This window comes from Dufourea novaeangliae, unplaced genomic scaffold (assembly GCF_001272555.1).
Source record: "Dufourea novaeangliae isolate 0120121106 unplaced genomic scaffold, ASM127255v1 scaffold48, whole genome shotgun sequence".
Lineage (NCBI taxonomy): Eukaryota > Metazoa > Arthropoda > Insecta > Hymenoptera > Halictidae > Dufourea > Dufourea novaeangliae.
The window spans coordinates 1,174,979-1,189,180 of record NW_015373938.1 but is presented as its reverse complement, the minus strand read 5'-3'; the positions used below and the strand labels follow the sequence as shown (position 1 = coordinate 1,189,180).

General features: G+C 33.1%; 1 protein-coding gene across 2 annotated transcripts in view; it reads left to right on the top strand.

Moving 5' to 3' along the window:
• The first annotated feature begins 8,081 nt into the window (after nt 1-8,081).
• The window catches only part of LOC107185564 (monocarboxylate transporter 12-like), a 28,937-nt gene continuing 22,816 nt past the window's right edge, over nt 8,082-14,202 (top strand). Inside the window, exon 1 of one of the 2 annotated variants that reach the window (XM_015573271.1) lies at nt 8,082-8,143. The gene's annotated coding sequence lies outside the window, so the exon portion shown is untranslated. Of the gene's footprint in view, nt 8,144-11,287; nt 11,429-14,202 lie in introns of those variants that run through there. The other variant, XM_015573270.1, reaches the window with a different exon arrangement.

Here is a 14,202-nt window from a genome sequence, read left to right as displayed (position 1 = left end):
TTACTAATGTGTTCATAATTAACAAAGTGGTATAACAGAATTAAATTAAAGTCGTAGTTATGAATTAAAAGTATTCAATAATAGTTCGAGAACATAACACACATAGATAATTTCGAAACAATTATACATTTTTTAACACATGTGTTGTTTCTCGAAGAAGTATCACAAAAATTCTCTCTGCTAAGAATCTGTTTATACGGACAAGTATTGGATATTAACAGTTATATAGAAGTTCATGCATACAAGCTTCATTTACTAAAACTTTTCCATGTATTTACCAGAATTTGATAAATCTTTCTATGAAATAGTATGTATTAAATGTAATGCCATGAATTTCATATTCATTTATAGTATAATTAGATTAGTGACCACCCACTTAAGAAAAACACATTTGACCTTGTATAATGAAGTTCAATATTTTGGATACAACATTGTACCTCTATAGATAGAATCAGTGTACCTCTTTGATCATTTATTTTTTACTTTAAGAGTAGATATATTTTTTGTAACATAGCTTTGCTTATAAGTAACAATTAGGACGGTGTAAAGTTAATCGGTTAAAAATCTTGTACTAACGGATTATAAATAATTCTTGTTTTTAAAGTATTATGTAAGGAAAAAGCTAGTAACAAACATTTTTAGCAAAATAATATTTGTGAAATAAAAGTCTATTTTTTATTATATTAATATCTAAAAAGCACCAGATCATATTAAGTTATTACTAAATTTACGATTTCTTAAAGAAAAGTAATGTATGTTCATTTTTTTTTATTGTTTGGTTTTTTATGTTGAGGCATAAAATTACGAAACAAGTATTATAATATTTTATGTACCACTAACAGTACTTGTGAATGTAACATAATGTTTAATTAACGAAATTAAACGGATGTAACATCGAAAATGTTCATATTCTAAATGTTAAAATTAAGGAACTTATTATATTATGAAGAACTAATTTATATAAACGATGAACCAGAATGTTAGAATCGAGTTATATTTATTATAGTAGATAATGAAACTAAAAAATAGTAATATACTCTTTTGAATTATATATAACATTTTGTATTGCATCTATACGTTTTGCTACAGTATCTATTTCTATTGTAACAACTACAAGATAGTAAAGACTATTACAAATTGAAATTAACATGAAAAAATAGGTTTGGAATATTTTGCTTGGAAGTGATGTTCTGATGACAAATAACATTAAAAAGATAACATATTGTATGTGTTGAATTTATTTGATGTTCTTTTTCTGTTTGTAAAGTAAAGTGAAATTTAATGAAACGAATATGTTATAAATTGTACAATTACCGGAAAACTATACATATTTATTTGTAAAATCTTTGTCAAAGGAAATTTATAATCGAATCATAATTTTGTAAAAAAATTACGAAAGAATAAAGGATTGTTAAAGTACTTTTATAAACACTTTATATCGACTTAAAATTTATTTGTAGAATGCATCAATTACATTAGAATTTTTGAATCTATTACAGCTATTTTGTATTCAATTATTCGAGTAAGTTATTATAAGTATAACTGAAGTGTATGAAACGAAAATAATATCTTATTATCATCATGTATATTTTAGGATAAATGTAGTGATTATAATTATGGTTTCATTTAATACAGTACTAGTAAATTCAAATTATACTCACTTATATTAAATTCATGTACCATTTTCATTCTGAATAATCTTGTAAGCATTTGGTTGTTTCTATGTATGTATGTTTAATTTAACGCTTTGTACTAAGGGATAACACAGTGCAGGGCCAATAGTTGTTTTAATCCAGAGCAATTAGTCTTAACTATTAGTCTATTAACTAATTTAAGAAAATTATAGGATATTGCATTTCATTTTTGATGAAAATAACTCACACGAAAAAACATGTCTGCCAATATAAATGATCATAATTTCATAATTTCAATTTCTTTTATTTATTTGAGTTGAAGTACTAGGTATATGTTATAATGAAAAATTATAGAATTTTGTAATAGTCTTATCTGTTCAATTCCAACTGATAATTTACTACATTTGCATAACAATTGTTTACAAGCTTCCTACAAAATCATTTTGTACAAGTACACATACTGCCAAGCTAATACAAATTACAATAAAAGTTGAAATATAAAAAGTATCATTGTTATCACTATGTACTTGATGTTTTACACCTTTTAAATATTACAATTTTTTGAATTAATTATTCTGTTAAATATCATTTTAATACAGGTTTCTGAAATTATATTTCTGAAACATATTTTATTGTATAATTAAATTTTTTATTTTTTATTGTTTTATTTCTAATATTAATTTTCAAAAAATAAATACAATGCACTAAATGGAAATGAGTTCAGTTTCAGTAAGTTTAAGGGATTTACTTTATAATCTTAGTTGATTTATGTTAAAATAGTTTTTTATATCAAATATTAAAATTTTATGGAAATTTTTAATACTAAATGTAGTTACATATATGTATATTTTCTCATACAATTTATGTTTTGATACAATGTACACATGTGTTATACATATATTCTATCAAAATTACTTTATTTTTGAAAATCTTGTAATAGGGTTGCAGCATAAAATTTAATATAAATTTTTACTTTTCGTACTATGGTTTCGTGTAATATTCTTATGCATTCCAATCCATGAAAGTCAATATTAACCAACATTAACACGTTGATTGTCCACGTTTTTACTGTTGACACGATACAGTGATAAAACAAATCTGTTCAAGTGTTTGCTATAAAATACAAATATTTGCGTGTTGCCTCATATACTTGTTGTATCAATTATTACTATATTACTACTTATATTTAAAAATTGTATCTTGCTGCGTATAATTTAATGGTGATGTTCTCTGGTGATCACCATGACAACCAACGTGTTCATAAACAATTATATCAAAATGTGAATTCAGATGTGTAAAAAAAAATAATAAATTTTACTATACAATTTAATCGTGACGTATCAATTAATAAACAATTTGATGTTACCGTTCCGACAGTCAAATAACAACGATGGCTTTTGCACAACGGAACATTCACCCTAATTTAGTCGGTAAGCAACCGACCGCAAGGTGGTCAAACGGGATTCCCATCGTGGCTATTCTTAACCAGACCAAGCTAATATTGAATCCGCTCAATTACTTCCAGCCTCGCTGGCATCAGTAATAAGCATAACTGTTACCGTCGGTTTTTAACTTTTCTTTATATCGTGCATCCTATAAATAAACAATTTCACCTAATTCCTCCTGTTTTAAACAAAACCACAACCGGTTTTACAAAAAGAGAATTGTGAACTGTAACAGATCAAATTTAACCGATCTAATGTTTTCATTGACTTCTATATTTAAACTTGGACAAAATGTACATGAACAGTACAGCGATGATCAAAAGTATTGGCTCATGCCAGGTTTTGGCAACAAATTATACAATTCTTTATTTTATTATTTTGTGACATACAAAGGAAAATAATATAAAAAAAATATAGGCGATTTTCATAGAATTCAAAGTATTGATATATTTAACAAATTTCAACTTAGAACAATTCTGTAGAATATAATGGGCACGAATTAGGCAGTGTGTAAGAGAATACCAAATTCTGACGAAGTGCGAGTCAAAGTATAAAAATAAGTATTAAGTACAAGAGGCATTGTTATAAACACAGCATAATATAGGTTCGAAGATAACAATATAATACATTTGAGATCGAATTAGTTGAAAGATGTTCTAAAATAAACAGAATTTTTAGAGAACATTAAATTAGTATTTCATTGCAATATTTTTATTCCGATGAAAACAGTCCTTTATGTAAAACCTATTATTTCAAGAAATAAGGTCTGCGACAATACTTTTGTTCGTCACTGTACGTACGTACTTATCCTCGTGCAATGCTCGTGTAAAGTTTGTCTGAAATCAGATTCATTCTCAATCTCTCTTTTTATTGTAGAAGTTTGTAAATTAATTTAACAGTGAATAAATGCATATTACAATCTAGTGTTGGGAAAATCTACCTGATGCACTTTCAGTTTCGGTCAGATTGAACAAGGATCACATATTATACAATAGCAGTGCAATGCTGCACGGAGGTTAAGGGTCGATTTTCATAAATTTCGCGACGGTTAAAAATTTGCGCGTAAAAGAATTCGTGTAATGTTACATCGCGTTGGTCGTAAAAGTTCGTTCGGATACAACGATCCCGGTCGTGTGTATCCGCCGGCGAAGGAAAAGATCGGCACTCCGGCTCCTCGGGTAGGAAGAAACACGATCAGAAAAGAAATATAAGACCGTGGAGGAAGGGGAGTACCCGGGTTAAAAATAGCTAAAGCGTGTTTCCAAACAAAAACTAATAGGCGGCCCCGCAGAATAACGATTAAGCCGAGGGGAAATAACAAGGACGGGGATATATCAGAAGCGGCGCCGTGGGTCGGCCGGAAGAAGACACAAAACGTAACGAAATAACATGTCTCGAGCGAGAGGGGTTCGCAAAAAAAAAAAACGTTCGGGACTGCGCGGGGTGGTTATGGGGCGCTGTGAAATCTGTACATGAAAATTAAACTTGTCGGTTGAGGTTTTTTTTCCAGTTTGTTATAAACAACAAATTAAACAATTTAAAAATATACTGGTAAGAAATTTTCATTCATGCGCGTATAATTTTTCCATATATAGGGTGTACCGTTTGTAGGAGATTCGTGAGAAAAAATGTTTGAAAAATTACATATATCCTAAACACAGAAATTGTTAAGACGATTTGTTTAAATAAAGAGTCATTCTTGTTAGATTACTAATTATTTTTCAAATATTTGCGCGTCATATTGGAACAAGCAAACGGTTTGTTGTTACCATTTTGGATCACGTGGATTATTATCTTGTTTTATATTCGAATGAACGCCTTGTGAAATATTCACGCAAATAATGTCGATTTTGAATCGCAGATACACGATTAATGAATTGGAAGGTGTAACATGTTTTTTTGCGACTTCTGGACGGAATAATCTAGCAAATATTGAATCATCAGCTGAAAGTAAGGTTCGATACGCATTATGGAGTATTATACACTTTGTATTTACAGTAGGATAATTAAATGATATTGTTATATACAAAGTACAATGTATAACCTTCAGGACTTATCTGTCGACTCAGTTGAAACCATGAATTAAAAAAAAAATTATTTCTGAACGATCCGTTTGTTACTGTAAATTATTATTTTAAGATATTTTTGTTATTTAAGCGACACATTCTATCAAATATTACTGTTCATTTGTTATTCAAACAATTTCCGTACAATTTTGGTAAACGTCATTCGTCAAAATAAATAAATGTTTAACAATATCTAATAACAGTAATATTTCAACAATAATAGTTTTTCTGGCAATTCAAATGATTTTGTTTGTTACTTGAACAAGAATCTGTATAAATCCTCCAAAATGATTCACCGGGCCTGTTCATTGTATTTCGTTTAGAATTGATCGAGCGATCGATATATCGATATTCATATTAACCCATCATGATAGAAAACGTATCTGACTCGCAATGTGTAACCAGATCCAAATGTGAAACCAACGAGTCTCACATGTGATAACTTTGTTCATTTTTAAATAAAATAAGTAAAAAATTTACCCCAAATATTGGTTTAATCATACAGTTTAAGATATTATCTATCGAAATTAATAAACATAATACAATAATATCATAGTCTTGAATATGTGAAAAAAATACCGTTTGAATGGGGTTAATATAACCTAAACACAAGTTTTATCGTTCAAACGAAAGTCTCTGCCCACTGGGATCCTTAGCCCAAGCGAAATAATATACCGACCATAATGGTCGAGTCCGGGGCTAGCGTGCTCTCGCTGGAATACCTCTGTATACGAAGGTGAGAACCGGTGGTGCGCGCTACCAAAGGACCTGGGAAGGAGAGGCATCTCCCACCCCGTAGCGCTTTTACCCGGTGCGTTTCGCATGGTTTACTGGCTGTACGGTCGAGTTGCATCTAGCACCAGGCCGTTTAAGTGAACTTACTGTGCAGAGATCGTAAGTTGCCGAGTAGACTTGCAAACTCGTGATATCTCGCTCTATCTCGTTCTACCTCGATCTATTTCACTCTACCTCGATCTATCTCGATGTGTTTTCTTCGTGTTCTTACGTGATCTGCAAAGGGCGAGGGGGTCTCACGAAAGTTTGAAATGACGGTTGTTACGACGCATGTTGTAACGTCCTGGCGTAGCGTTGCATTGTTTTTGCATATACATATAGGATCAGCCACACGATACGTCTGTCAAATTTGACGTGCGTATAATGTTGGCAAACGTTGGCAACGATCGCTATGACGTCCGTTGAACATTCGATCTCTATAATACTATACACTATACATCATCCATTTCGTATGTATGGATACCGACCGCGTACTGATGTGAGAAAGTTACAGAGGAAAAAAACCGACTCTCGTGTGACTGCAGTTAAGGTGCGTTTACACATGACAGTAAAAGTCACGGCTTCTGTTGTCGTAACACTAGGACAAATGATAATATAAACCTATGTCATGGCAACATAACGTCTATTTCATGATCACAAAAATGTCATAACATTTAAGGTACGGTTTCGTGTGGCAGTAAATCTTGACTTTTACGGTCATGACATTAAATGTTCTGGCTTTTGTCGTCGTGAAAGCTAGATGCCACGTTGTCATAACATTGGTTTACGTCGTCATATACTGTCATGAGTGCAAAAGTCACGATTTACTGTCACGTGGAAACGTACCTTTAGTAACACGACCGTGACAGTCACGTAGTAATGGGCACCATCGACTAAAAACTATCGACTAAGTCGATAGTAAACAACGACTATTTTCTGTTGACTAATTTTTTCAATCGGCGACTACTTTAGTCGCTTGAAGTAACTAATTTCAGGCGAATAATATTAGTCGCTTGAAGCGACTACTTTCAGGCGAGTAATATTAGTCACTTGAAGCGATTACTTTCAGGCGACTAATATTAGTTGCTTAAAGCGACTCGCTCGAACTATCAAGCTATTGATCGCTATTGACTGGATCTTGATTATTTTCTTTGTGATGCAAACCAATTGCAATTTTTTGATATATTTTTTTATGCATTACCAAGAACTGTGCAAATTATTGCTTATAACCTAATTGATTTACATAGAAAATTTAGAGCAAGTAATGTTTTAAGTGCCAATATTAAATAGCTTACAAAAAATCGAATATTAGTAATTGTTTAAAAAAACTTGTTTACCACTTATATTTTTGAAATTCGATCTATGAACTAATACATTTCTAAAAGGTAAATACACCAATGGTGCTGAAAAATTGACGACATAATCTATACATAACCTATAAAGCAAAATTTCAGTCGACTAAATAGTCGATAGTATGTTGCGACTAAATAGCCATTAGTCGATAGTTTAATTTAGTCGATGGTGCCCATCACTACAATCACGATTTCCTGTCGCGTGGAAACGTACCTTTAGTGACACGACCGTGAAAGTTACGATTTCCCGCTCGCGTGGAAACGTGCCTTTACAACGTACGTGAAAACTGACGTCTCTTGCAGCGTCCGTCATTTCAACGCTCTTGTGATTTCAGCCTAATGGATATGTGATGGACTTTCAGCGAGTAATGACAATTCGTCTAACTGGAGGTGGTCTAGCTAATTTGATTCGTCGATAACTTACGATCTCTGTATAGTACCTGTTGTCTTTCCACGCGGCGGTCGGGGGGGGGGGGGGGGGGGGGGGGGGGGGGGGGGGCTCAGCCACGATGTTCGGGCTACAGATTTAATATACCAGTTTCGGTATACACACGCAGCCAGTGTGCACATTTTAACTAATCATTCACAGAGGGTAATTAGTTCGCGTTCCATCTCGGCTTCTTCGCTCCGTTTTTTTCCCACCCCTCCTCTGTCGTCACTGGACGGGGAGAGACATACAACTTAGTGCCCGGGGCCCGACGAACCGCCTCGTGTGGATACGCTGCCGTTGGCTCGGTCGTGTCGTGAAAACTCCGTGGACGCAGTGAAAACTCGGACGATCTGTCGGAAAAATGTCTCTTTACGGGCCTCCGTGGTCGTGACAGACATTCGTGCAGCGATATCCACGCACCGAACCTATTGTACGTCTAAAGGTACGTTTCCACGTGACATTAAAGTTACGGTTCCACGTGACAGTAAATCCGTGACATGTACGGTCGTGACAGTGAATGTTATGAGTTTTTTGTCGTCGTGAAAACTAGGTATAAAACTAGACTTTACCTTTAAGGTATGTTTTCACCGGACATGGCTTTTGTGTGTTGACAATGGAAATCAATGTCACGACTACGCGAAATCTAGTTTTCACGATGACAAAAGTCATACGATTTAGTGACATGATTGTGAAGGTGGAAAAACACATGAACATCACGTCATGTGAAATCACTTGTTATCACGTTGTATATACATATATTTACATATGTACATACGTATTTGTGAACAGTGTGACGTGGTTATAATGTGTTTCGAACAAATTTAAAGCAATGGAAATACGTCAGCTCCCACTTCACAAATGTCACGTAACATCACGTAAGAGCGTGCGATTTCACACGACGTGGTCATAATGTTGTTTCTACCTTAAAAGTCACGATTTACTGTCACGTGAAAGCGTACCTTTAGTGTCCAGCCGTATCGGAATTGCTGGACTTGGCGGACTTGAGCCTCAGACGATTCTCTGAAATACAGTACAGTTGGATGTTTGATGGGATTTAACTCCACTTAGATCTGGGAACTGGAAGGTCTGCATAGAGTAAAGAAATTTTGTGTTTGGATACCGTAGTTCACATGTTACGTTGCATAGATATTTACATGCACGTATTTGTGAACAACAGGACGTGATTATAATTTGTTCCCAGTAAATTTAAAATAATGGCGATACATTGGTTCACACTCTATGAATGTCACGCAAGATCATGGACTGGTGTGCAATTGCACGTGACGTGATCTTCAGGGTACATTCTTATGTAAACACTGTAGAAAAAACGGAATTTGTAGGATTTTTGTGAAAGAAAACTATAGCACAGAGAATAAACGATCGGTCTGGGGTTTATTAATATATATTTTAAGATACGAAAAAAGTTTGTTATATAAACTATTTATTTAGCGATCAATGTACTTAACGTAATAACAAATATTGTATATTACCGAATATTATAAAATACAGATGTCAGACAGAGTCACAGCAAGAGATTAAATACGGCCGCCTCGAAAGATTTCGACGCCATCTTTAAATTTCTTTCGCACAGCCGAAGTCCAAAATAATGCGAATAATAGACTGTTTATTGCAATATTTATTATTCGAACGAAGATAATAAATATTAAACATGTAACTAATATGAAAATTATATACGGAATTGGCAAATAATTTCGTTTGAAATGTATCGAATTTCGTATCTTTCGTTTCCAAGAGTAATAGCTGTTTTCAGCGCGTGATCCACGCAAACGGTAAAATAATATGTATCCATTTCGCGACTGTCTACTTTCCCCTACGTCATTACGCAATTGTGAATGTATTTGACGGTATTCCGACGTAAAATTTTGATAACAACCCGTGTTTTTTCGGTCTAAATCTTCGACTTCCGTCCTCGTTGTCATCTCATTAGAACATCTGACCCAATCTCAGAAGTCGCTGAAATTTGAAACGAAATTTTCAAACGAAATAAACAAATGCTTCTACGCAATTTCTTTTGTTAGAAGCGTAACGATTCTCAATATTTTTGCACGTTCCGAAATTGTATAAAAAATAAAAATATATTTTTGTATAAAAATATATTTTTATTTTACTTGAAAAGGATCGATCTTTTCACGAAAATTTCTGTTTTGTCTCTACAGTGATTTTTACAATACCAACAAGTACATGCAATTATTTTTACAAACACAGAAATTATATAAAATTATTTTTACAAAATGCACAGATCAGACAAAATGATTTTTATAACTACAGAAATGATATAAAGGTATCGTACTTTTACAAATGCAAAAATCACATAATATTATTGTTACAAATACAAAAATTATATAAAAGTATTTTTACAAATGCAAAAATTTTATAAAATTGTTTTTGCCATACAAAGATTACTTATATACAATTTTTTTTACGAGTACCAGAATTGTATAAAATTATTTTTACAGCACAGGAATTATATAAAATTATTTTTACAGCACAGGAATTGTATAAAATTATTTGTTCAGTACGAAAATTACAAACAAACTTTTAATGTGCATTTTTCGTCTCGAGGTCTGGCAATTAAAAGTATGAAAAAATATAGCCAGATACCTCGAGGCCTCTTCCACAAAATACTGGTCGCTGAAAGCGGTTGCGTTTCTGAATAAAAGGGTAATGAGCTGTTAATCGTTCTGCGCAGGTATCTGACCCACGCGCCCAGGTGCCTGTGTATGCGGACCGTATCCCGTATAAACATGTACTATTCGAATGATGTCTATAAACGGAATTTTATCAGATCCCAAAGTCACTTCAATTTTTCCATTTAAACATTTAATCTCGACAACTAATTACCATTATTAATGCCGTGGTCATGTTACGCGTGGTTTTCCTAATTTTTCGATACGGTAGAACCTCCATTATCCGAACTAACATTGGAGACAAATCTATTTTCGGGTATTTAGTCGAGTTGAACTATAGTTTCATGGTACAACTAATAAAAATAAATGAAACAATATAGACCTTCGTCCAATCCTTCTGTGTTTGCGATATTTTATATTTTTTTCCATTAATTTGAAGGGTCTGTCCGCTTTCTAACATTCAGAAATGTCCAAACATGGAGCCATTAAGAGCCAGGTAGCGGATAGATATTCAAAGCGTACCATTTTTGCCCATCTGACCGCGCGCTATACATATAAGATGGCAGTTTTGCAAATACCGTAATTAGTCTGTCAGCGACGACAGTACAAGAAACATGTTCGCGGAAAAAAGTGTGTTTACGATATAGCGTGTTTCACGAGTACCTACCAACAGGATAATGCGACTGTGGCCGTTGAAAATTATTCTGTTGTGTTTTTGGTGGGACGTTTAGAGACGAAGATTTCAGTTTCCAAGGTGAATCTAGTTTAGGAAGATCTTCGTAAGTGAACAATTACACGTTTTAAAGAATCCTAGAAGATGAGCCATTGCTAACTCCAGGAGGATAACAAAGAATTTTGGATTATATTCATCGTTTTAGGATCTGAAATCGGAAAATTTCTGGTAGATTTAATAGAAATTAAGGGTACTTTTACGTGAATATCTTTCAAAAGACCTTCGCGAGTGAATAGTGACATGTTTTATAGAATCCTAGAAGATGAGCCATTGCTAACTCCAGGAGGATAACAAAGAATTTTGGATTATATTTATCGTTCTAGAATCTGACATCCGAAAATTTCTGGTAGGTTCAATAGAAATTTAGCGTAGTTTTACGTAAATATCTTTCAAAAGGACCTTCGCGATTGAACAATAACATGTTTTGAAAAATATTAGAAGTGACTAACTTTTCAGTATCAACTACTGTCCTATAAAGGCTCATGTTAAAAAGAAATTTTTCTAACGTTTCTTTTTCAATAATTTTTCCGTTGACCTTGCGATGTTTTGATAGCAATCGAAAGTTTAAGCTCTTAACCCCTTGCCAACTATTTTTTTTATGACTTCACCCTCAAGAATGACTTTATCGTTAACACCAGAACTACCAACGATAAACGCATATCTTTTTCGATCGATCGATAAATATGGCAAACTTTTGAAAATTTACAAATTTAGAAATTAAATAATTTCTTTAATGTCGTATCGTAATAAAAGTTACAAAAGATATGAAGAAATGTATTATAACATTTTAATCATCATTATAAGAGTACATTGGCATGTCATTTTGACTTGCTTGGTAGTTCTAGTGTTAATATTTCCCCAGATACAAAAGGAATTCTATTCTTATGGCAAGTGTTAAATTATTCTAAACCTTAACTGTTAATACCAACGAAAGAGTATTTCACGTCGACTCAAAGAAAACTAATAATATACAGTACTGGACAAATGAAATCAGACAAAGACATTTTTCATTGTATTTATTGTTATGGTGATGTTACTGAAGTTTTGCCCTCCGGAGTGTTTACTATTATTCAAGCTTTCATAAAAGTTACAAGATGCACACCTACATATCACAAAATATAAAATAAGTTTTATCTGTATATAGCTAGGCAAAAGTATTTAGACGTTTCATGCACAACCATAAATTGTAATCTGAAACAAGAACTTCACAGGAACATTATATATTATATCTTTATTTTATCCATTCCTGGATGGTACGAGGTAAAAGTTCAGCAAAAATTTTCAAACAAATACGATTTGAAAGTGAAGAAATTAGTTAATTTATAAATTTGTAAACTTTCAGAAGTTTCTCAGGTTTATCGACCAATTCTAGTGTTAAATTACACTAGTTTACAAAATCCACAAATTATATGTGATCGAGACTCCACTATGAAATTGAAGTTGAGAATAGGCACTCTATCGCCCATAACTTCCTTATTTGTCCGTGGATTTTGCTCAGGTTGGGCTTGTTTTCTTTGTAAAGGTGCGTACTTTATGTAAAAAATAAGTAACTGGACGTCACATAATAATTTCAATGTTTTCCAGGCGATCCAGTGAATTTTCGATTTCAATTTCGGCCCCAAAAAATTAAATTTTTCTTAAGTTTCGCTCGATTTCGCCTAAACTATTGTTCTGATTGGAAAACAATGTATGAAAGAATTGTATATAATTTAATCACCTTTAATTTAAGAGTCGACGCGATCAAATGGGTCGACTCTAACGCGAGATATGGCCAAAAACGTCGGGTCGTCTTTTTAAAAAGTTACCAAAACATTCATCGAGCGATATCTCAAAAACGTATCCTTAGGATTTTCTCTCATGTCGATTTTTGAGTTTAGGGGACCACCTTACACAAGAATTTCATAGTGGAGTCTCGATCACCAAATGACTGTAAACTATGTGGTGTTATCAATAGACTGCGGATTTTATGCATTTATAGCCTATAGGTCTCTGTGAAATACAATGAAAGACAAAACTTTCGTCAGATGCAACGAGTTTCTATTTCGTTTTGAGCCCAATAGGATACTTAACACTAGAACTACCAAGCAAGTCAAAATGACTTGTCAATACACTCTTAGAACGACGATTAAAACGTTATGACAATACATTTTCTCAGATCTTTTGCACCTTTCATTACGATATGAAAGTGAAGAAATTAGTCAACTTCTAAAGTTCTAAATTTTCAAAAGTTTTTCACGTTTATCCACCGATCGAAGCAAATATGCATTTATCGTCGGTAGTTTTAGTGTTAACCCCTTGCCTTATAACATCGAGTCAGACTCGTGGTAACTCTATCAAAATGGATTCAACAAACAGAAATATTATTCGTTTCCTTTGAGTCAAAGGGAAATACTAGTTTGCTGATATTAATAATTAACTTCTAGAGTAAATATACAATAGCGATAAGTACATGAATTCCTTTTGTTTCTGGGGAATCACTGATGATAAAGTAATTCTGGAGACTGCAGACGTCAAGAAAATCATAGTGCAAGGGGTTAAGGGGACTTTCCCATTAAAAATTGAAAAGTTTTCTCATTCAAAATTGAAAGAAAGACACTTTTTTAATATTTCTTTATAAAAAAACTATTATATTTAGAAACATAATTCCTTTTGGACGCTATTATATATATTATTAAGAACATAAAGAAATTTTTTCTAGCACTTTTAATTCACCACGACCGCTGTAGAGGGCGTCTTCCAAAAAGCCACGTTTTAATCGGTGCGACACTTTGCAGACGTCCTGTAAAAAATTAAGTAAAAATTCAAACGGGATTCTATTCGTGAGACTTAAAACTAGACAATAAACCTCTAAAATATTTTATTTTTTGTATTTTTTATCGTTTTATACATATCTTTTCGAAAAATTCGAAAAATCACTTTTTTGGGGGCAATTCACCCCTGTATAAAAAGGGGGGGGGGTAGTTTTATGAACTTTTAGAGGTTTAGTGTCTAGTTTTAAGTCTCACGAATAGAATCCCGTTTGAATTTTTACTCAATTTTTTACAGGACGTCTGCAAAGTGTCGCACCGATTAAAACGTGGCTTTTTCGAAGACGCCCTCTACAGCGGTCGTGGTGAACTA